This window comes from Schistocerca nitens, chromosome 3 (genome assembly GCF_023898315.1).
Source record: "Schistocerca nitens isolate TAMUIC-IGC-003100 chromosome 3, iqSchNite1.1, whole genome shotgun sequence".
NCBI classification, from domain to species: Eukaryota; Metazoa; Arthropoda; class Insecta; order Orthoptera; family Acrididae; genus Schistocerca; species Schistocerca nitens.
The window spans coordinates 58,542,721-58,565,601 of NC_064616.1; positions in this window are offsets into that span (position 1 = coordinate 58,542,721).

Below are 22,881 nucleotides of genomic sequence, written 5' to 3' on the forward strand. Positions count from 1 at the left end.
AACACTTCCGTTGGCCACCATACTCCCCAGACATGAACATTGTTGAGCATATCTGGGACGCCTTGCAACGTGCTGATCAGAAGAGATCTTACCCCCTCGTACTGTTACTGATTTATGGGCAGCTCTGCAGGATTCATTGTGTCAGTTCCCTGCAGCACGACTTCAGACATTAGTCGAGTCTATGCCACGTTGTGCTGAGGAACTTCTGAGTGTTCGCGGGGGCCCTACAGGATATTAGGCAGGTGTATCTGTTTCTTTGTCGCTTCAGTGTATTTGCAGGATGTAGCGTGTGAAGAAAGCGAAGTGTGAATCAGAACCCGTGTTGATTCGCTGAAAGAAGTTTTTTTTTCTTTTAACGAGAGTTTAGTAGTGCTTCAGCATTGAATATGCTTAAGGATCCTGGTCAGTCATTCTATATATCCTATCTTTAACGTTTTTTACTGATGGGAGCACCCAGCGTTCTTTTACACGTGAATATTTGTTGCATCGGTAAACGTGAGCTAGCCAAGGGAATTATTCCACTGCATATTTAATTCTTTTTGAATGGTATCTAATACTTTTCAATACTACAAACGTTTGGTTTCAATGTTTCCATCTTTTTCTGTACGCAGCGACCAAACGGTGGTACGCAATTAATTTTTTACCTGTTGTTTGGATACATATTTATGGCGAAAATCACAGAGACTTAGAAAAGACTCCAATTGTTTCTTGTTTTTTGATTGTGGCCATTCTTTCACAGACTTTACCATTTTGGCACCTTTACTAACTGCACCTAAAGAAGTTGCATCATTCAAGAGATAGTATTATTTCCTTACGAATTTTTATAATCTGCGTAATTTAAAGCCGAGCTCCATCTTCTCAAGGCTAAAACCACCTCCCTCAACATTTCGCAGTGTTCTTTCCAGACTTCTGTAGCCATTAACAAATCGTTTACATGGACTGAAAGGCGTGGTCATAGTTCATTGACTATCATCAGGCCCAGTGCTCTCAAAATTTCAAACACTGAAACATTTAATCTGAACGGAGCTAGTTAAAACTGGTAACATTTGCACCAAATAAGAATGCGGCATACATTCGATCTTCTGCCGTTAATGGTGTCTGCCTGCTATTAACTCCAGACTTGCCGTATACTCACACCATAGAACTTTTGAATTATTTCATCTGTTTTTTCTAGTACATCCATTTCTTTTTGTACTATTGTATCCAGTTTTCTGACGTCCAACACTTGTCTGACTGTAACCTCTTGCTGTTTGACTACTATTAATGGGTCATTAATACTCGCTGACACCTAGTACTAAAACTCTCCATTCCACACTTTTTCTGACCTGTCTCTAAATAGTTTTCTTTTCCTCCAAATAAGATTTCTCGGCTCAATGGCGTGTTTTACCGTTATTTCGTCTATCTCTGATAGTTTTTCTGTTCGTTAACATCGTACTCTCTGATCGTCTTTCATGTTCTGTGGCAAGTCCCTCTAATTATCTTCCGCCACAAAATTATCCTTGGCATTGTCTTTACTTCTAACCTTCTTAACTCAGGTTCTTTTGTCATAAGAAAAAAACTCAAAACGTCTACCTATATCGTTTCTTCTTGCCGATAACCAAACCCTTTTCGCAGTTAATTGCGACCCTATGCTTGGACTTCTAATCCATTCATAGAATTGGGCGCTATCGAATTTTACTTCTCCAGCGAATTCTTTACGACTTCACAAGAGCCCTAATTCGGCCTCGCAACCTCTGTGTTTTCATTTACAACACGAACTTTCCGGCGAATGGTCGGGTCGGCTGTGGAGGCTAACCACTTCAGCTTTTATACCGACAGTGTGCTGTTTTATAGCGTACCACCCGCGCGCCACTTGAAGGAGAATTCACAGCATTTCAAGTTCTGAAACATTTCTTAGCACTTTCAGTTGCTGAAAGCTGCTAGCTATTTTGTCCAGTTTGTGCCGCAATACTATCCCCTTCCCAAACTTCGTTACTGCACAACGCCAGAAGACAACTGAGCGCCACACAAGACCCTATACCCAGTGAAAGAACACAGTCAGATACTGTTAATGCCAGATTACCTCTCTTTATAAGGCTACATGGCATCTCAGAGCTTTCAGCCTTCTTTTTTAAATTACTTTTTCAATGTAGTTACTTTGACTTTCAAGAACGCAACTGTAATGATGAACACACTCAACGACACGTCCCGTGAGTGACACTAACTATTAAAATGAACACTTTGTTTAATGGCAATCAGAGTATCAATTTTTTGTTTCTCTTATACATCGTCAGTCACACTTTACTATAAATGAATTGATACCAATATTGGTATTCTATGAATGTGACATGGACACTTCCAGTAATAAACAATAGAACACAACAAGTGAGGCACCAGTTTGGGCAGTTATATTTTCTGATTGTGTTTCAATCACTAATATTTAAGTCATGACCACCTAACCTTTTACATTGTTGACAAATTTTGAAGACTTCCATCATTCCCTCTGTTCCTTTTTCGGGCGTTGGGAAAATAGTCTCGGTATGATATGGTGCTTTTGCAGGCAAATGTGAAATATTAGATGCTTATTAAGTGAAGTTATGTACTTAGACCCTGAGGCTGAATTGCTCTTGAAAAATCCACGAGCTGTTTCGTTGATATACCGTGGTAACAACAGTTCGTCGTGGTAAACCCATGCAGTGTCAGTTTTGCATACTTCCACGTATAACTGCTGACATGTCTTTCAAATATTAAATTACACGCAGCTGAGAATTTACTTTGGAAAGCTGTCACTACAAATGCAGCAACCCTAAACTGTTTTGCATGATATTACACCTCGAACAGTTTCCCTTTCCCCCTCTCTCTGTCACGCACACTCTCTCTCTCACACACACACACACACACACACACACACAGTGTCTGCCACGATCAAGTAAGGGCATTCCCATTGTGGTGTCACCGCCAGACACCACACTTGCTAGGTGGTAGTCTTGAAATCGGCCGCGGTCCGTTAGTATATGTCGGACCCGCGTGTCGCCACTATCCTTGATTGCAGACCGAGCGCCGCCACACGGCAGTTCTAGCCTAGAGGGAATCCCTAGCACTCGGCCCAGTTGTACAGCCGACTTTGCTAGCGATGGTTGATTGTCTACATACGCTCTCATTTGCAGGGACGACAGTTTAGCATAGCCTTCAGCTACGTCATTTGCTACGACCTAGCAAGGCGGCTTATTCAGTCACTATAATTACTTCAAGAATGATGTATTCTAAACAGATAATATTGTGAATCATGTACCGTCAAGAGCGACGTTCATCATTAATGGATTAAAGTTAAGTATCAAACTAATTACGTCAGTATAATTCTTCCCTCCTCACGCCAGCCTGCGTGAGCTAAAACGGGTGCATTTCGGCCTCCACTCGTAACACGGTGTTGGCTCTTCTGCTAACACAAAACCCATCACATGGTGATGTCCATTCGTTGCTTTGAATATGTTGTATTAACTTATAATCCCTGGTCTTTTCCACATAAATGCAAAAACTGATAATGATTTACTAGATATACTGTCGGAAAAAAGTTAGTACAACTGGAAAGACGAAGTCGATTTTGATCTGATGACGGCATATGCGAATTGGGGGGTTGCAGATGTGCTGATTATGGTTTCAACGTCGTCCACCAACAGATACCGTAGTGGCATACCTACCAGAGCGCCATCTGCGTCTGACCTCTGATAGGGAATGTTCAGAGCCAGAAGGCTCAGTGTGGTGCAAACGTGTGAAGCAAGCAGGCAACCACGCCAAGGAGACGCACTCGTGCTTCCTACAGCCAACTAAACGAGTTTGAAAGGAGTCGAATAGTGGCCTTCCGAGGGGTGGGATGGTCCTTTGGGAGAACTGCAACACAAGTTGGCCTTGCTGTGTCAGTTGCACAACGATGCTGATATCAGTGGTCGTGTGAACATTCTCAAACCTGCAGTCGAGATTCTGGACGTCTACGCAGCACAGACGCCAGCCAGGATTGCCGTACTGTAAGGGCAGCAGTAGCAATTTGCACTGCTGCCACAGCCCCGGTAAGAGGCCTTGTGAACCCAGACGTGTAAACACGAAATGTTGCGTACCGGTTAGTAGCAATGGGAGTAGGGGACGCACACCTCTAGCCCGTGTTCCACTCAAGCCACAGCATCCACTTGCACGGCTCGACTGGTGCCTTCAGAGGATCAGTTGGAAGATGGAATAGCACGCTGTGGTTTTCAGCGATGAAAGCAGATTCTGCCTGCACACAAATGATAGTCTTTTTAGGGTACAACGTAGATCCGGTGAGCGCTGTCCGTACAGTGCATTCGTCCAAGACGCACTGGCCCCAGCCCAGGCCTTATGGTCTGTGGTGCGACAAGCACTCTCGTTCGCCTTTGGTGTTTCTGCAGGGGGCGCTAACCAGCGCTCGGTTCATGCAGAATGTTGTTAGACCCGTTCTGTTGCCGTTCTTGCAACAGGAAGGTGATGTGTTGTTCCAACAGGATAATGCTCGCACACACATACTGCCCGTGAAATTCAACGTACTCTGCAAGACGTGCAGCAACGTCTCTGGCCAGCACGATCTCCAGACTCGTTTCTAATCGAGCAGGTGTGTAATACAATGGGGCGAGAAGTGACTCGTCCGACTCGTCAGCCAATAATTCTTAACTACGTGAATAGGTCGAACAGCCGTGGCATAACGCATCCCAGGACATTATTCACCATTTGTACCATCGACTGGATACCACAGTCAGCACCTGCATTGCCGATCGTGGAGGCTACACAAAAGTAGTAATATGGGTGTTTCAGCAAGAGACGTTACCTAGTACCACAAACCGCTTGTGCCACTGATCTGTACATGTAACCATTTCATGTACTCCATAAGCACTGTTGCAACAATAAATCTTGAGTGAATGGGAAACCTCTAAAATGGCGAATGAACTACTTTCCGGCAGCGTATTTTACAATAGGTTCCTTTATGATATCTCTTTTGCATATTTCTTACTACTGTTAAAGCATCCTCTTGTTTTTCAAATTATTTTCACTTCCCGACTCACCCCCACCGCTCGTTTACACTATTTGACGTACAAGACTATGTCATAGTACAGAGGATTTTTCCACTGCGTGTTGAGGAAGAGGGAGAATGAGCTATTCCGTTATCGAGCTCCTCCCTACATTTGGTAAGCAGCTGTTCTCAGACTTTTGTGAAGCATCAGGTGAACGGGGCATAGTTCTGCTCAAACACAATCAAAGTTTTCATAATTTGGTTTATTTTCCGTCAGTTTGTTGGAGGTTTTATCTAGTACATTTACACGACAAGAACTGTGATAATTTATCTCGTGGTCAGGTAGCCTATAGCCATCATATAGTCCCGTGGCGCTGCAAAAACTCATTCAGATTCCACCAGAAGTTATCCAAATGCTAGTGTGAGATATTCACGCAGTTACACTTTAAGAGATGTTTGTTATGTCAGAATAGTCATCTCGGTTCTAGGCGCTGCAGTCTGGAGCGGCGCGACCGCTACGGTCGAAGGTTCGAATCCTGCCTCGGGCATGGATGTGTGTGTTGTCCTTAGGTTAGCTAGGTTTAAGTACTTCTAAGCTCTAGGGGACTGATGACCTCAGCAGTTAAGTTCCATATTGCTCAGAACCATTTGAACCATTTTTTGATAGTCATCTTTCCCGACGTTTCCTAATGTGCAAATAATAGCTCAAGATATTAAATATCCACTGTTCTGGAATATTTATTCTCGTTGTTGTCTCAAGGATTGTTGAAATAAGTCGTGAATCTTTTTGAGCACACCGAGCGAGACGATAGTGGGTGAAAACACGGTTCCTTGCATATTCCGAGATATTCTTAAGTCTCCTCCGGCGAGAAATAAAATGGTTTTTTGAACTGCACATAGCCATCTTTGTCCCCAGAACTCCTCCAGCTACGCACATTCTCTGTATTGATACAAATCAGAGACCATACAATACTTAATTCCGATTTATGGAGTTTTTTTGACCTTTGTCATAGCAAATGTTGGCCCTTCACAACCGTTCACAATTTACTTTCATACATTTCAAGAATGAGAAGCCCTTGCAGCGAGCTTCCGACAAGTTTCTATGCTGTCAGCGCCGCAAGCTTCTTACCTAAGGAAAAGCCCGTTTCATAGCTTTCGTACACGTAAATTCTAACCAGCGTATCTAGTACATAACAGAGTAATGTCCGAAAGAAGAAATTCTAGAGTAACATGTTATTATGTAATGACTTAACATACACCGCTTGTGTATTGTAGGTACCTTACAGTACCAACTTTATTAGCCGATGGAACTCTAAATATTCCCTTCAGCCCATTAAAATTGCAACATGTGACGTAAGCTCTATTTTCATTCGATGCGTCTTATTACATTACGTGTATATTACATATTTTTCAAACAAAGGTTTTTGATAGTCGGTATGTTACGCCGCAGAGGTTCTGCGTACGCGCACTGTGATGCTTGATCGTCTATAGCAGTATCGTTACGGCAGCATTCTAAGAGAAGCTACTGAGTGTTGGCAATGCTACTGAGCGGACAGAGCACAGACATAAAGATTCAGAGAAGGATGAAATGTGGATTATGATTTGGAGAGAGTAATTTCTGAAGTGAAGATGTCGAGATACAGTTGTTGCTGCATTGCTTGTTTGCTCCCAGTTACGATATGTGTGGATAACGGAAAGTTTCAGTGCAATTTCTTTTTATTGTTTTGGGTTAGTTGGTTTCATTGTTCAGGCGAGAATAAGTAAAGTTTTCTAAAAAATGGCTCTGAGCACTATGGGACTCAACTGCTGTGGTTATCAGTCCCCTAGAACTTAGAACTACTTAAACCTAACTAACCTAAGGACATCACACACATCCATGCCCGAGGCAGGATTCGAACCTGCGACCGTAGCAGTCGCACGGTTCCGGACTGCGCGCCTAGAACCGCGAGACCACCGCGGCCGGCAGTAAAGTTTTCTATTCACATGGCTTGCACTCAGGGGTTATAGATTTACCACTCCTTTACCATCTCAGTAATTAATCACGTGGCAGAGCAATATTTGTTATAAAAGATAATTTTTGTAATGATCGTTGCAATTATCGAGGAATGATAATCAGTAATCAGTTTTACAATACAGTTTTTTTAAAATTTAGATTATTTTCGATCCGTAAGTTTATATTCTATCAGTGTCACCTCTCACGAGTTTTATTTTATGATTATGTGTGTTGCTGCATTGCACTCTGCGGAACACAGTGTCTCGAACTGAGACGTGATCTCTTTAGAATGGTTGCACGTGCTTGCATTACACTTTCGCAAGGCTTTTTCTTTATGCAGCTCGCTTACTGCTGCGCTGAATATTTTACATTCATAACTTCGAGCGGTACCGAGTTCCCGTTGCCACAGGTAAACAAAGAAGTATTGTTAGGGCCAGTTTTACGTCACAGGCACGTTTAAGTTAGACCATTCAGGTAGCTTGCTTTTCAAAATTACGTTTCAGGTCAGTTTAGGCAAAGTTTAGTTCGGATTTCATTTTACATACATGTAGTCTTATTCTCACAGTGCTGTGTTATATTTTCGTGTGTATTATTCAGTATTTGGAAATTTATTTAGTTAGTTTGCGTACGTATATTTACAGGGCATTTTTCGAGAAACACTTTAGTTATTTATTTCTACAAAATTTGTTTGTTAAACTTATGTAGCATTTTTTATCTGTCAGCTTGTATGTTAGGATTGTAAGACAAGCACTGCGACGTCATGCATGGTAGCACTATTGGCTGTACTAACAATTCGGTTTCACGAACAGTTTAATTTAAGTTACACACTTGTTTCTCTACTTAATTTGAATGACGTCATGCATGGTAGCACTGTTGGTTGTACTAACAATTCGGTTTCACGAGACAGTTTAATTTAAGTTACACTCTTGTTTCTCTACTTAATTTGAATGAAGTCGACTAAAAACAATATAGTTATACAAGTTCAGTTTTGGTGACTCATTCATCAGATAGGGTTTAGGTAATTACACCACTTCTATTGTTCAGTATCCCAACCCAGATACATGAGTTACAAAGAATGATGGTTAAATTTAGTCTAGTTTCAGTTGGCAACAAAAAACATTTTGATTTTGAAAAGCTACGTTATCCAGTGCCGCAGGAAGAATACATTCTTGAAGTTATAGGCGATTAAGAGGTACAAAATCAGAGAAATTTAGTAGATGAAGTTGCCACCTGTTGCAGCAAGATCGACTCTAACTCAGGTGCGCATCGAGTTGAGCTGGCCTTATATCACCGATAAGCCTGCGTTATTCCATACTGTTTCAACTCTGTATCAGAAGTCGCCAATCACAGTGGCTTGCGAGTGGCGGCGTGCTATTATCCCACAATTCCCCGAACAAGTATTTTAAGTATCTGGGGAACGAGCTGCCCAAGGCAACAGTCGAATTCCCTCAGGACAGCAAGGCAGCATCTAGTTTAACGTTGTATTTTTGAAAGATAGCTTCACAGGAATCTCAAAAATAGGGTATAGCCAGCGGCCTTAATATGTCAGAAACGTGACGTCTGCTGCACAGGTTACCAGCTGTGTGGAACAAACTGGTACATCATGTCGTCACGAAATGGTGATGGTGAATTTAATCTGTCGGCTTCGTTTCTCCTGGGAACCCTTCACATACGGACACCCCCTGTACGCTGAACTGGAACTCTGGAAAGACGACGTGGTGCCACTCCTACAGCCAGTGTTGTCTTTGGGCACAACACAGTCGGTGAGACTCTTATTTGTGCACTGCCACGGAAGCTGCAACAGTGGTCACCGTGCTCTCCGTCCGTGATGCTCCAGACGTCGTTGTACATCCATGTGGATACTAACATTACTATAAACAAGTCCATTCACTGACTTAAGATACGTAACGTGGCTGTTCGATCCTGCGCAGAGGAATTAACAATAAGGCTGTGTCTCGGGCGCTAATCGCGCGCTGCTGCTGAGATACTGGATGGCACTGAATATGGTCCTACTGAACGCATCAACTGCATATTCGAGCGACAGACTTGCGATTCTGACCAACGCGAGCACCAATACTGCGGAACAATAAACCACTGTCTAGATAGGACAGTCATGCCGCTGTCGAATTCCTCTGCATACTCGTAAGACGTTTCTGTACTTATACGAAGCATAACACTATCTTCTCACATCGTCTAAGATACAAGAAACCTAACACGTAATCTCTCCTTATCTACAGAATGTAGAAGGCGTTACTGCTACCTGCTTTGCATATTAGCGCTAAAATATTATTCCTTTGGGTATCCAGGTATGTAGTGCTGCTCGTGCCAGTTTGACTACCATCGCACGCCACCTTCACGGTGTCGTAATTTTAATGATAAGCAGTATCGTTGGCGTGGGAAGTCGATTATAGGCGGCACCACTCCGCATCTGCTGAACCAGAATGGCTCTCGGAGCGTTTGTAGATGAATGTGGACTGCCACGTAGATGGGGGTGCTGCTGATATCCTGCAAGCATTCTGAAGCTCACATGACGGCGCGACTTCGGAAGGCAGCGAGCGCACGACTTTGTCAATAGCGGCGCTAATTCGGGAAGCTCTCGAGCGGCGCTGTAAGGGAGGGCCGGGCGGCAGTGCGGCAAGCACGCTCCACTCGCTCTTGACCCGCCACGCCTCAAGCACCGCCACGAGGGCGCAGGAGGGACCTGTTGTTCGCTCGTTCTGCAGCATACTGCATCACGTCGCCCAGCCTTCTAATTACTCTGACCACGCTCCGAGCTGCACCTGATTCGTACACCACACACTGACCTAACAAGTTCCACATGTGCCATAACAACTACAACAGCTGCTTAGCAGGCTGGATTACGTTTTTTTCCGTTGCATTTCCTCTACTATAACTATCAGACATCTGTGTTGTACTGTACTGGGGTGAGGACAAAATTTCTCGGCCTGGTACTGGGACACAGTTAATATTAATTATTATTTTTATTTCATTGTGATAAATGTTTCCTATAAAACGCGGGTGAAGTGTTTACTTCATTTAACAAGGGAAAGGCCTCAGACATCGACAAACAAATCGACCAATGTTTAGCAAGTTGCTTGTGTGCAATCTAAAATAGAGGACTGAGTCATTTTGGTTCACTCACTCTTTAACTTACCTCCACTCTCCTTCCGTTTCCGAGAAAACCGCCCCCAAAAATCGTGACGCACGCGAGCAACGCAGGTGGGTGGCAAGCGGGGAACCTTTGTTAGATTTCCATACGCATTTTGCCATGTTTTTTTTATATGTATTTTTCTTCATTTAGAAATGGATGGCAAAAGGACGATAAATAAGGCAAATCAACCAATAAGGACCGGCCGATGTCGCCGAGCGGTTCTAGGCGCTTCAGTCTGGAACCGCGCGACCGCTACGGTGGCAGGTTCGAATCCTGCCTCGGGCATGGATGTGTGTGATGTCCTTAGGTTAGTTAGGTTTAAGTAGTTGTAAGTTCTAGGGGACTGATGACCTGAGATGTTAAGTCCCATAGTGCTCAGAACCATTTGAACCATTTGAACCAACCAACAAGGCAGGTAAATAAATTTTACAAACAACTTACATTAATGCACAACTAAATTTTTAATCGTCGTTGTATGAACTGCTCCGTGAAGAACTTCTCAGAATTGATCACGAGGGACCACGAACAGCTTTATTTCGATGCTGTGTACTCCATAGCATGATCACGGTCAACCTTCAGAAGAGATTTTTCAGGCGATGTTATCATATGCGTGATATGCATCAAATTTAATTCGCGAAAAAGAAATATTTTTAAACACCAAGTCAGTCTTCCGCCAAGTCTTGATAAGGAACAGTATAGTTTCCCGAAGACTGCGTTCGTTAGATTTCCTTGCGAATATATTTGCTTTGAATGTTTATATCAGAGGTATCACTCATCAAGTTGTTCGCAGAAATGTGAATGAAAGAGCGATTGTAAAGCGATCATGATTACAATTTTAATTATTCACTAAACTCAGTTGTTCGAGAAATTTATTTATTTATCTTGCTATTCTTCTTTATTGATTTATTTACTTTGTTAGCCCTCCTGTTCCCACCAGATCCCATACGGGAAAAATACATATGAGGCAACCAAAACATAACTATAGAATTCATGTACAAATCGAATAAAAGTCCTCTGTTCCCTAGCAAATAGCCTTGGTTTCTCCACCAACGCCGCTTCCGTTAATGGGAATTAACCGTATGGGTACATAAGCGGCGGTCCTAAAACTTTATTTTATCGATTGCGGACCCCATACCTGATTATGGGAAGTGCTCAATTTTCGGTTATACGTCGTTCCTGTAAAATCTGATTCGATTACATGTCGAATCTTCAGGAGTTGTTACCTCATAAACGGCAGTAGGGGAGGAGGAGGGGCAGTGGTGCGAATAGTGAGCCATATCATAACGTCTTCATTTTTAGCGGTATACAAGCGGCCTCCCAAACATGAGCCGATTGGGTTGTTGTATCTGAAACCTTCCCCTTGTAAGTATAAGTTCCATTTATATAACGTTTTAAAGAAATCATATTGTATTGCTCATATGAATAAATTATAATAGCATTCCATCATAAATTCACCGAAGTTGGTGAATGCTTACAAGGATTCTATCGTTTTATCTTTAGGGCTTAAGAAATGAGATAATGACACAGACATTGTCATAATTCTCTCAAGGTTTGTCTGCATCAAATTCATAAAACTGACGCAACCACAGATCAGAACATCGAGAATGTGCCTAAAAAAGCAGTGAGAAGAGACGTGCATTGTTAAAGGGGAGAAAAGATTACATCAGACCAATACATCTGTCCACAAAAGTGATTCTTCAATGAGAAAACCGAGAGGTCAGACGTGTGAAATGTCAGGATAGCCACTCTATTCACAAGATTTGGTACCCCTATTGCCACATCTAACGATACTTGTGTCTGGTAACACTTGGCAACCACGGCCAGCGAGAAAGTTATGGAGGTCGTTTCTAGATACAGGTATTTTGCAGGCCTATCAGTATCATACTTTATGCGCTGTATCTCCTTACCGGAGGCATTGGAAAAAGAGAAAAAGGGCGCTGTTTCGAAAAAAAGTTCCTTATCTCTAGAAATGAAAGTCGCAAGACCGAAAAATTTTTACTTTTCAGTCGTTTACGTTTGATCACTTACTGAGTGAACAACAAAGTACGAGGGCTGTTCGGAAAGTAAGGTCCGATCGGTCGCGAAATGAAAACCACAGGGAAAATAAAAAATTTCGCATTCGCAACAGTTAGCCACACCTTCCAGCTACCTCTCTAAATAGTCGCCGCTTCGACTTAGACATTTGCCGTGGCGTTGTACAAACTTTCCAGAAAGCAGCCGCCTGTGCTTTCCGCCAGTTGTCAGTGCTTGTCTGCCTTTCGTTATTTTTGCCAAAATGTTGTTTTCGTAGCCAGCGGTTCATGTGAGCAGAGATGAAGAAAGGAGGGAGGCATTTAAGGTTGTATAGTGCGTGATCAAACACCTCCCATCGAAAACGCCGCTGGAGCGTCTTCATTGCCCCTGCAGAATGCGGCTGAAAATCGTCTTAAAGAAAGAAACGCATCACATATAAGCTATGTAGGATGCATAGCTTCAGGAGAAATCTTTCACCAGAACCACATACTTGGCGGTGGACACAGCTGTTTTAGGCATTTTTACATGATCACTTTGCACTCTAAACTGAAAAGAGCGACATGAAGCGATCGAGAGGAATTCTAAAGACACTGCCCAACACATCTGTGCAAAGTTCCATCTGACTTTCACAGTGGTTTCCATTTCGCACCTAATCGGACCTTACTTTCCGAATAAGCCTCGTATAAGTGAGAAAAAACAAAATCAAATAGGGGTAATGCAGGAGTAGGTTTAATAATGAATAAAAAATAGGAGTGCGGGTTAACTACTACAAACAGCATAGTGAACGCATTATTGTGGCCAAGATAGACACGAAGCCCACGCCTACTACAGTAGTACAAGTTTATATGCCAACTAGCTCTGCAGACGATGAAATGTATGACGAGATAAAAGAAATTTTTCAGGTAGTGAAGGGAGACGAAAATTTAATAGTCATGGGTGACTGGAATTCGTCAGTAGGAAAAGGGAGAGAAGGAAACATAGTAGGTGAATATGGATTGGGGGAAGAAATGAAAGAGGAAGCCGCCTTGTAGAATTTTGCACAGAGCATAACTTAATCATGGCTAACACTTGGTTCAAGAGTCATAAAAGAAGGCTGTATACCTGGAAGAATCCTGGAGATACTAATAGGTATCAGATATATTATATAATGGTAAGACAGAGATTTAGGAACCAGGTTTTAAATTGTAAGACATTTCCAGGGGCAGATGTGGATTCTGACCACAATCTATTGGTTATGAACTGCAGATTGAAACTGAAGAAACTGCAAAAAGGTGGGAATTTAAGGAGATGGGACCTGGATAAACTGAAAAAACCAGACGTTGTAGAGAGTTTTAGGAAGAGCATAAGGGAACAATTGACAGGAATGGGGGAAAGAAATACAGTAGATGAAGAATGGGTAGCTCTGAGGGATGAAGTAGTGAAGGCAGCAGAGGATCAAGTAGGTAAAAAGACGAGGGCTAATAGAAATCCTTGGGTAACAGAAGAAATATTGAATTTAATTGGTGAAAGGAGAAAATATAAAAATGCAGTAAATGAAGCAGGCAAAAAATGAGATCGACAGGACGAGCAAAATGGCTAAGCAGGGATGGCTAGAGGACAAATGTAAGGATGTAGAGGCTTGTCTCACTAGGGGTAAGATAGATACTGCCTACAGGAAAATTAAAGAGACCTTTGGAGAGAAGAGAACCACTTGTATGAATATCAAGAGCTCAGATAGCAACCCAGTTCTAAGCAAAGAGGGGAAGGCAGAAAGGTGGAAGGAGTATATAGAGGGTTTATACAAGGGCGATGTACTTCAGGACAATATTATGGAAATGGAAGAGGATGTAGATGAAGATGAAATGGGAGATGTGATACTGTGTGAAGAGTTTGACAGAGCACTGAAAGACCTGAGTCGAAACAAGGCCCCGGGAGTAGACAACATTCCATTAGAATTACTGATGGCCTTGGGAGAACCAGTCATGACAAAACTCTACCATCTGGTGAGCAAGATGTATGAGACAGGCGAAATACCCACAGACTTCAAGAAGAATATAATAATTCCAATACCAAAGAAAGCAGGTGTTGACAGATGTGAAAATTATCGAACTATCAGTTTAATAAGTCACAGCTGCAAAATACTAACGCGAATTCTTTACAGACGAATGGAAAAACTGGTAGAAGTGGACCTCACGGAAGATCAGTTTGGATTCCGTAGAAATGTTGGAACACGTGAGGCAATACTAACCTTACGACTTATCTTAGAAGAAAGATTAAGAAAAGGCAAACCTACGTTTCTAGCATTTGTAGACTTAGAGAAAGCTTTTGACAACGTTAACTGGAATACTCTCTTTCAAATTCTGAAGGTGGCAGGGGTAAAATACAGGGAGCGAAAGGCTATTTACAATTTGTACAGAAACCAGATGGCAGTTATAAAGGTCGAGGGGCATGAAAGGGAAGCAGTGGTTGGGAAAGGAGTGAGACAGGGTTGTAGCCTCTCCCCGATGTTATTCAATCTGTATATTGAGCAAGCAGTAAAGGAAACAAAAGAAAAATTCGGAGTAGGTATTAAAATTCATGGAGAAGAAGTAAAAACTTTGAGGTTCGCCGATGACATTGTAATTCTGTCAGAGACAGCAAAGGACTTGGAAGAGCAGTTGAACGGAATGGACAGTGTCTTGAAAGGAGGATATAAGATGAACATCAACAAAAGCAAAACGAGGATAATGGAATGTAGTCAAATTAAATCGGGTGATGCTGAGGGGATTAGATTAGGAAATGAGACACTTAAAGTAGTAAAGGAGTTTTGCTATTTAGGGAGTAAAATAACTGATGATGGTCGAAGTAGAGAGGATATAAAATGTAGACTGGCAATGGCAAGGAAATCGTTTCTGAAGAAGAGAAATTTGTTAACATCGAGTATAGATTTAAGTGTCAGGAAGTCGTTTCTGAAAGTATTTGTATGGAGTGTAGCCATGTATGGCAGTGAAACATGGACGATTACCAGTTTGGACAAGAAGAGAATAGAAGCTTTCGAAATGTTGTGCTACAGAAAATGCTGAAGATAAGGTGGGTAGATCACGTAACTAATGAGGAGGTATTGAATAGGATTGGGGAGAAGAGAAGTTTGTGGCACAACTTTACTAGAAGAAGGGATCGGTTGGTAGGACATGTTTTGAGGCATCAAGGGATCACAAATTTAGCTTTGGAGGGCAGCGTGGAGGGTAAAAATCGTAGAGGAAGACCAAGAGATGAATACACTAAGCAGATTCAGAAGGATGTAGGTTGCAGTAGGTACTGGGAGATGAAGAAGCTTGCACAGGATAGAGTAGCATGGAGAGCTGCATCAAACCAGTCTCAGGACTGAAGACAACAACAACAAAAGTGAGAGGGCAACCACACTCTACAGCTTCTTATTTTAACCATCTATTTATTTCTTGCTGGTAGGTAAGATAATTTTAAAAGGGAAATGGATAGATTAAAGTTAGATGTAATGGGAATTACTGAAGTTCGGTGGCAGGATGAAATAGACTTATGGTCAGGTGAATACATGGTTATAAATACAAAATCAAATTTGGATAATGGAGGAGAAGGTTAAATAATGAATAAATAAATAGGAACACGTATAAGCTACCATGAACAGTATAGTGAATACATTATTGTACCCGAGATAGACAAAAGCCCACGCCTACAACAGTAATACAAGTTTATATGCCAACTAGCTCCGCAGATGACGAAGAGATTGAAGACATGTATGATGTGGTACAAGAAATTGTACAGAAATATTTAGCAGGTGACTATGGACTTGGGGTAAAGAATGAAAGAGAAAGCCGCCTGGTAGAATTTTGCACGGAGCGTAACTTAATCATAGCTGACACTTGGTTTAAGAACCATTGAAGTAGGTTGTATAAGTGGAGGAGACCTGGAGACACTGGAAGGTTTCAGGTTGATGAAATAATGTAAAATGTCGTGTGGCTAGGGTAAACCAGTAACCTGGTGCAAATCTTTAGAATTGACGCCAATTCGGCGACTTGCGCGTCGATGGGGATGAGATGATGATGATGATGAAGACAACACAATACCCTGTCCCAGAGCGGGGAAAATCTCTCAACCAGCCGAAATTCAAAACCGGGTCCCTTTGTATGGTATTCCGTCACACTGACCACTCAGCTATCGGGGCAGAAGAGAGAGATTTAGGAATCAGGATTTAAATTGTAAGTCATTTCCAGTGGCGTATATGGACTCAGACCACAATTTACTGGCTATTAAGTGTAGATTAAAACTGAAAAAACTGCCAAAAGGTAGGAATTTAAGGAGATGGGACCTATATAAACTGAAAGAACCAGAGGTTGGAGAGAGTTTCAGTGATACCATTAGGGAGCGACTGACAAGACCAGGGGAAAGAAATACAGTAGAAGAAGAATGGCCATCTTTGAGAGATGAAATAGTGAAGGCAGCACTTAAAAAGACGAGGGCTAGTATAAGTCCTTGGATAACAGAAGAGATATTGAATTTAACTGTCGAAAGGAAAATATATAAAAATGCCGTAAATGTAGCAGGCGGAATGGAATACAAACGTCTCAAAAATGAGATCGATAGAAAGTGTAAATGACTAAGCAGGGATGGCTAGAGGACAAATGTAAGGATGTAGAAACATATATCGCTAGTAGTATAATAGATACTGCCTGCATGAAAATTAAAGAGACCTTTGGAGAAAAGAGAACCACCTGTATGAATATCAAGAGCTCTGATGGAAAACAAGTCCGAAGCAAACAAGGGAAAGCACAAAGGTGGACAGAGTATATAGAGGGTCTATGCAAGGGCAATGTACTTGAGGGGGAAATGGAAGACGACGTAGGTGAACATGAAATGGGACATATAATACTGCTTGAAGAATATGACACAGCACTGAAAGACCTAAGTCGAAACAAGGCCCCAGGAGTAGCCAACATTCCATTAGAACTGTGGTGTCTGGCAATGATACCACATTCCTCCCCCGCAAATCGGTGAACAGTCGTGTTATAAGGCTTCCGCCCGCCGTGGGGAGGACCCCATGTTGACGTATGCGATGAGGTGGGGAGCCTAACAACAGGCGAGGCTGTGCCACCCGCACCCGGCCATTCGGTCCGAGGGGAGCTAGGAAACGCCTGAAAACCTAGTCCAGGGTGCACGTCAACATGCGGAGTATGTGGCCGTAGAGAGACAGGAGGGGCCGAAGGGTCGACCTCCATTGCGTCGGGGCATCCGACGCGCGAAGACGACATCTGGTCCGGAGCGGGCAAGAGTTCCATGGCGGAGGACAGCTGGTCACGGGAAGCGAGCGGCGGCGCGTGACCCAGAAAGGCGCCATTAGCCTTAGATAGCTTGTATCTAAAGAGTCGCACTTGTATCGCCACAATCTCCAGATATCTCATCAAGAACGATGTATACAAAGGAAGGATTAAAAGTTAAGTATATTCCCAAAGCTACGTATTTTCTTTATAGCAGTCATAACTTATCCTGTTCCAGACTTGACGCCAGTCGGCGTGTGTGTACGCGTGCCTTTCGGCTTCCTCCTCAGTGTGGCGTGACTAGCTTGTTACGCCACAACAGATTGACGACGAGGATTACAGGATCGTGTTCTTTCTACTTGCTTTGCCCTGATTTATTTGTGTCATGGCTTCGCCACATTCTCCAGATGTACTGTCCGAATTTTATCGCTTGCAGAATCAGCAGACGCAGGCGTTATTGGATGCCCTTGGACAGCTCATCCAGGGTCAACGTGCGCTGCAAAACGATGCGGCCGCCGCCGCTTCATCGCTACCGCAGCCACGGCCCGCTGTTGCACCTCCGTTTCGTAGCTTCGACGCAGCCCACGAGTCTTGGACTGAGTGGTCCCGACAATTCGGCTTCCATCTAGCCGCCTACAGAATTCAAGGTAATGAGCGGCAGCCGTTTTTGCTTTCTTGTGTCGGTGTGTCCACCTACCGTGTGATAGTGAAATTGTTTCCCCGACGCGACGTAGCGACTCTGTCCTACGAAGAAATTTTGTCTGCTTTAGATGCCTATTTCAAAGAAACAGTAAATGTCGTTGCAAAAAGGTATACGTTCTTTCGTACAAAACGTACGGCCGGTCAGACTAATAGGGAGTGGGTTGCAACATTGCAAGGACTTAGTAGGGATTGTGATTTTGCATGTGAATGTGGACTTCCGTATTCAGATACTATGGTGCGTGATGCAATAGCACAGAACGTTTCTGATGTTCGCATACGGGAACAGATTTTGAAACTAGTTAATCCCTCCCTTCAACAAGTGATAGACATATTGGATAGGCAAGACACACTTGACTTTGCTCAGGAATCATTTGAAACTTCGCCAGCAGTGTGTCACATTAACCGGCCCGCCGGGCGCGCAGCACGGGACGCTAAACGGCCCTCGCGCACGTTCGCGCCGCTGCAGCCTAGCTCGCAAACACGTGTGCCGCGTAAGCATGCCAATGCAGTTCTAAAATCATGCCCGCGGTGCGAAACTAGACATTCGCGTGACAATTGCCCGTCACGCCAAGCTATTTGCTTTTACTGTCGTAAGAAAGGACATGTTCAAAGTGTTTGCCAGAAGAAGCTTAGATCAGACATTCACAACGATTCCAGGCCCTTTGCTCCGCGCCAGAATCGAACCAGCGACAATCAGGCTCGTGGACCTTCACCCATGGACATTCATGTCGTTAATTCCAACCCGTCCGGTGCCACTTTATCTAACAGTGACTGTGTTCGTCCCACAAAAAGTGTGCGTCGACGTCGCCGGAACTCCCGTAAAGTCGCAAGTGCTTCTGGACCTGTATCCGTTCAAATTGCACGTGAAAGTCGCTCTTGTCGTCAGCAGGACAATAAACTTTTTGTAGACTTAGACTTTGGAGGCAATGTGATACCATTCCAGCTCGATACCGGAGCTGCAGTTTCATTGCTCAATCAAGACACGTACAAACAACTGGGGACACCTCCGTTGCGTGCCGCAAATGTTCAGCTCCATAGTTACTTAGGACAGCAGATACCTGTGTTAGGACAGTGCAGCCTTCTTGCCACATACAAGGGACAAACAAAACTTGTGTCATTTTACGTTCTTCGTTCTTCTAAGGCAGTGAACTTGTTTGGTTTAGATTTATTTCAATTGTTTAACATGTGTATTGTAAATCAGGTCCTATCAGTGAATCAGACTGTGCCTTCCGCCAGTGTTTCTAGTCTTTGTGAAGAATTTGCAGACATTTTTGCACCGGGCCTTGGTTGCGCTAAGAACTATGAAGCACATTTGGAACTCAAAGTGGACGCGCAACCGAAATTTTTCAGAGCGTGCAATGTTCCCCACGCATTGCGTGATGAGGTCGCAAGAACATTAAACGATTTAGAATCTCAAGGTGTAATTGAACGTGTGCAGGCTTCTCTCTGGGCCTCACCCTTAGTAATTTGGCCAAAACCTTCCGGAAAATTGAGACTTTGCGTGGACTTCAAGGCAACTGTGAATCCACAACTTGTGACTGCAACTTTTCCTTTGCCCCGCCCAGAAGATCTTTTTGATAAACTGTGCCCGGGTAAATACTTTTCGAAATTGGACCTAGCAGATGCGTACTTGCAAATACCAGTGGACGCAGAATCCCAGTGCGTCTTGGTGGTTAACACGCATCTTGGATTGTACCGATTCAAAAGACTGCCATTCGGGTGTGCATCCGCCCCTGCATTGTTTCAGCAATATTTACAAACTGTTTGTGCGTCGGTACCTACTGCTGCGAACTATCTGGACGATATTGTGATCTCCGGAAAGACAGAAGCAGAACATTTATCCAACCTACGAACGTTATTTCAGGTCTTGCGACAAAATGGTCTTCGCTTGAGGAAGGACAAATGTGTGTTTTTTGCTCGTGACTTACCATATCTGGGCCATGTCATAAATGCACAAGGCATACATCCGAGTCCAGAGCACCTCCGTGCCATACAGGAGTTGCCTTCGCCACAGAACTTGAAACAGCTACAGAGTGTGTTGGGAAAAATTAATTACTACCATAAATATGTTCCCCATGCCTCTTCCATTTCAGCTCCGCTTCATCGCTTACGCCGTAAAGGTGTTCCGTTCGTCTGGACGACGGAATGCGAACGCGCCTTTCGCCGGTTGAAATCGGCGTTGCTTTCAAATACTTGCCTTACGCCATTCGATCCCCAGAAACCCCTTTTGTTGATGGTCGATGCATCGGAATTCGGGATCGGTGCTGTGCTTGCGCACAAAGATGGATCGCATGATCGTCCTATTGCCTTTGCTTCAAAATTGCTCTCGTCTGCGCAACGCAATTATTCCCAGATAGAGAAAGAAGCTTTAGCTCTCGTGTTTGGTGTTACTAAGTTCCATGATTTCTTGTATGGTCGTCACTTTACCATCATCACAGACCACAAACCTTTGACATCGCTTTTTCATCCGAACAAGCCTGTACCTCCACGTACAGCGCAGAAATTCATTCGCTGGTCTCTTTTTCTCTCGCAGTACCGCTACAATATCTTGTATCGGCCCACTGCTAAGCACGGAAACGCTGATGCGTTGTCCCGTTTGCCTGTTGCTGGGGATAAAGCATTCGATTCTTCCGAACTTGCTTACATGTTCATTGATTCGGAAACCGATGACGTGGTCGAATCGTTTCCTATTGATTTTCGTCGTGTCGCTACAGCCACAGCTGCTGACCCTGTCCTTGCTACTGTTTTGCGTTTTGTTGCTACACAATGGCCCTTGTCAAAGTCACGGATCGAGGATCCGTTGGTTCGCCGATTTTTTGCTCACAAGGGGAGACTTTTTGTACGACGTGGTGTTTTGTTGTTGCGTTCGGATTATGATCAATCCAGAGTCGTGGTCCCACGTTCGTTACAGTCCTCTGTCTTACGGCTTCTTCACCAAGGACATTGGGGTATAGTGCGTACGAAACAACTTGCTCGTCAGCACTGTACTTGGTTCGGAATCGATGCTGCGATTACGAATATGTGCTCTTCTTGCGTGGCGTGTGCCGAACAACAATCCGCCCCGCCGCGGAAATTCTTTGCATGGCCGACAGCCACTTCCCCTTGGCAACGCTTACACATCGATTTTGCAGGTCCATTCTGGAATGCTCGATGGTTGGTTGTGGTGGATTCCTTCAGTAATTTTCCTTTTGTTGTCCAGATGTCTTCCACGACGTCATCTGCCACCATCCAAGCGTTGTCCGCTATTTTTTGCATTGAAGGTCTTCCCCAGACTATTGTTTCCGACAATGGCCCACAATTCCTGTCCGCAGAATTTCAGTCATTCTGCAAGGCCAATGGTATTCAACATCTGACATCCGCGCCGTTTTCGCCTCAGTCAAACGGTGCCGCTGAACGGTTGGTCCGGACTTTCAAGTCACAGATGTTGAAGTTGAAAGAGTCGCATTCTAGGGAGGACGCATTGTTGCTCTTTTTGTCTTAGTATCGCTCTCAGCCCCGCGATGGTGGCTCGCCGGCTGAGTTGCTCCATGGTCGTCCTCATCGAACCGTGATGTCTTTGCTGCATCCGCCACATCAGGTTCCAGTGCAGCGGCAGACTACTGCTTTTGCTCCTGGCGACGTTGTTTTCTATCGCGCCTATCGCGGTTCACGGCGTTGGCTCGCAGGGCGCATTCTTCGCTGCCTCGGCCGCGCGATGTATTTGGTTTTGGGGGCCTCTGGTGAGGTGCGTCGGCATCTCAATCAGCTGCGCCTCTGTCGTCGCCCGGGTTCTGCCGGTCCCCGTCTGCTTTCAGCGACGGTGCCGTCCGGTCAGCGCCCTGGGGACCCATCTACTGGCTCGCCTCATCCCCAGGTGTTACCGACGCTGCCTTCCATTTTGCCTCATGGCGACGCGCCGCCGCCGCCGCCGCCGCCTGTTCTCCCGCCGGCGCCGCCCGCAGTGGACGCGTCGCTGCAACCGCCTGGCGCCTCCCTGGGTCACGCGCCGCCGCTCGCTTTCCGTGACCAGCTGTCCTCCGCCATGGAACTCTTGCCCGTTCCGGACCAGATGTCGTCTTCGCGCGTCGGATGCCCCGACGCAATGGAGGTCGACCCTTCGGCCCCTCCTGTCTCTCTACGGGCGCATACTCCGCATGTTGACGTGCACCCTGGACTAGGTTTTCAGGCGTTTCCTAGCTCCCCTCGGACCGAATGGCCGGGTGCGGGTGGCACAGCCTCGCCTGTTGTTAGGCTCCCCACCTCATCGCATACGTCAACATGGGGTCCTCCCCACGGCGGGCGGAAGCCTTATAACACGACCGTTCGCCGATTTGCGGGGGAGGAATGTGGTGTCATTGCCAGACACCACACTTGCTAGGTGGTAGCTTAAATCGGCCGCGGCCCATTAGTACATGTCGGACCCGCGTGGCGCCACTGTGTGATCGCAGACCGAGCGCCACCACACGGCAGGTCTCGAGAGACGTACGAGAACTCGCCCCAGTTGTACGACGACGTTGCTAGCGACTATACTGACGAAGCCTTTGCTCTCATTTGCCGAGAGACAGTTAGAATAGCCTTCAGCTAAGTTAATGGCTACGACTTAGCAAGGCGCCAATTGTCACAGTGCATGTATCTTACGAGTCTCATTTGTATAGTCAAGAGAGATGTATCACAAGGATTGATTAAAAGTTAAGTATATTCCCAAAGCTACGTATTTTCTTTATAGCAGTCATAACTTATCCTGTTCCAGACTTGACGCCAGTCGGCGTGTGTGTACGCGTGTCTTTCGGCTTCCTCCTCA